The sequence below is a fragment of the Danio aesculapii genome, chromosome 9 (genome assembly GCF_903798145.1).
Source record: "Danio aesculapii chromosome 9, fDanAes4.1, whole genome shotgun sequence".
NCBI classification, from domain to species: Eukaryota; Metazoa; Chordata; class Actinopteri; order Cypriniformes; family Danionidae; genus Danio; species Danio aesculapii.
The window spans coordinates 49,039,980-49,042,479 of NC_079443.1; the positions used below are offsets into that span (position 1 = coordinate 49,039,980).

General features: G+C 30.5%; 1 protein-coding gene across 6 annotated transcripts in view; it reads right to left on the reverse strand.

The window, feature by feature from the left end:
• The window catches only part of tns1b (tensin 1b), a 549,979-nt gene that overhangs the window by 349,947 nt on the left and 197,532 nt on the right, over positions 1-2,500 (reverse strand). The gene's annotated exons all lie outside the window — the stretch shown is intronic.

The window sequence follows — 2,500 nt, forward strand, 5'->3', positions numbered from 1 at the left end:
AACACAAACACACACACTTCACCAACACACACAATAATAGCTGCCAGATGCAGTTCAGAGATGATGGAGAGCACTACATTCAAACCTGCCTATGTAGGGTGCATTCTAAGGCACTCATATTATGAGGTGCAATTGGAGGTAACTAAGAACTAAATTGCATTGGATTAAATAAACTGTAAAAAATGGCCGTGATCTCAACGGTAAAAAACTGTAAAAATGCTACGGTAAAAATCCGTAACCTGGTTAACAGTATGTTTTCTTAATATTTACAGCGAATAACCGTAAATTGACTTTCCCAGAATTCCCTGCATGGCACATCACTTTTTATGCTTTTTGTTGACATCACTATGGATCTTTATTGTTGTTTTCCCATCAGTGATGTACATTAGAGATTTATGTTACATCTAATGTTGATAATGTTATTTCATGGCTTTAATTTTATGTGTGTTACCATACTGGTGTTTAATAGCTGTGTGAATGACACTGAGCACCTTCTATACACTGATACGCTTTTCTGCTAGTGGGAAAGGTTGTTTGTGATGAGCATTGGTTCATTATGTAACTTCCTCATCACCACCTGCATATGGCTGTGTTAACGTGTCTATCTGTGTAACAAAAGATGTGTAGATGTTGGTCATTCAAATACAGACATATTACATCTATCATTTAATGAAATACGGTAGTTTACTGTAAAAATTAGGAATTACTTTTACGGTTTGTACCGTATTTTTAACGGTGAAATACTGACAACCACAGCTGCCGTTTTTTTACCGTAAATTTTACGGATTTATTTTTTACAGTGTACTAAAAAGTGCAGATTACAGTGATTCTTGAATAAAATTGACTTGTTAAAAGTAATAGTTTATGTGCTCTATATGTTTATGTGCTCTACCTGCTCTATATTTTTATTGTGTTCAAATATAAGTTTCTAAATATTCTCAAATGAATATAGATTTATTTTTGATAAAAAAAAATGGCATAATAATAGTTTTGAATTGTTGTGTCAAAATAAAAACATTGAAAATGGCAAGTAGATAAGAAAAAAACTATTAAAATTATATATATATATATATATATATATATATTAGGTAAATATAATTTGCTTTAAAAACTAGTATGTTAGCACAATGGGTGAAAAAATTAAATAAAAATAAATTAAAATAAATAAAATTATAAAATAAAATGTAAAAATCTGAAGTATCTGTGTGTCATTTACTGTTACCTAAAATAAAATATAATTACATTAAAATTGAAGTATAAAAGAACATTGAGAAATCTCAAGTATTAAATTATTACATTTATTACAACTGCAATTAAAAATATGAAGTATTTGTGTATGTTATTTGTGCATTGTTATTTAAAATAAAATTAATTTAATTAAAATCTCAAGTATTTGTGTGTTCTTTGCTGTTACTTAAAATAAACAAAAAAAGAAAACAAAACAGATACTTTTGTACGCTCTTTACACTTACTGAAATTTTTTTTTTTAAATAAAATTAAATAAAATTTCAGAAGTCAAATTAAGAAGCAACATCTCTGTTTTTGTGTGCCATATATTTTAATGCTTAATAAAGTGTTTTAGTTGATAAAGTTTTAGTTCACCAACAAACCAGCATCAAAACACTGAAATCAACAGTAAATCTGTGCACTTTGCAGTTTTGGCCTCTGCAACACTGTAAAACCCAACAGTCAACTTTATCAAATGAAATGAGTTTAGTTAACTTAAAATTGAAAGTTAATTCTACTCATTTGAAAAGAGTTTTGAACTCAGTGTTGAAGGTAACAAGTTAATTAAATAACTCATTACTTCAACTTAAATGGAGTAAGTTCACAGTACACATAATGATTAGTTTTTTTTTAACTCAAATGGTTTGTTGCAATCTGTTTCCTCAAACGGTTTGAGTTGCCTTAACTTATTGGGTTTTACAGTACTCAGTTGGTTTGAGTTCTCTTCATTTATTGGGTTTTACTGTGCTCAAATCGCTTCGTTTACTCAAATGGATTAAGTTCACAGTACTCATTAGCATTTGTTTGTGAACTTAAATGGTTTGTTGCAATCAGTTTCCTCAAATGATTTGAGTTACCTTAACTTTTTGGGTTTTACAGTGAATCTATGCTATCAATGTAAATGTCTATCACTCCCTCAACCTGATGGTCTATGTAAGATTAGGATGCCGCCTTAGAATGGTCAAAATAAAGGCAGCTCAGAAAGAACACAGCCAAACAAAATATTCCACCTATTTGCCAATCTTAAACACTCTTACTCTCAAAACAACCTTGAAAACAGCCCTATCACACAGGAAAACACATTTCAGGAAGGGTATTTCAGAAGGAGAAATGAATCAGCCAGGACAAACATGTCCTAGACATCATGCAGTTGTTGTTTTTAGATTTGCGAGTCTATCAAAACCCTTCCTCATTCAGACATGCTTGTCCACTATCAAGGCAGAAAATGTCCTCTGTGATAAGGTTTGTTTGGCATCTGGACAGAAAATGTGAT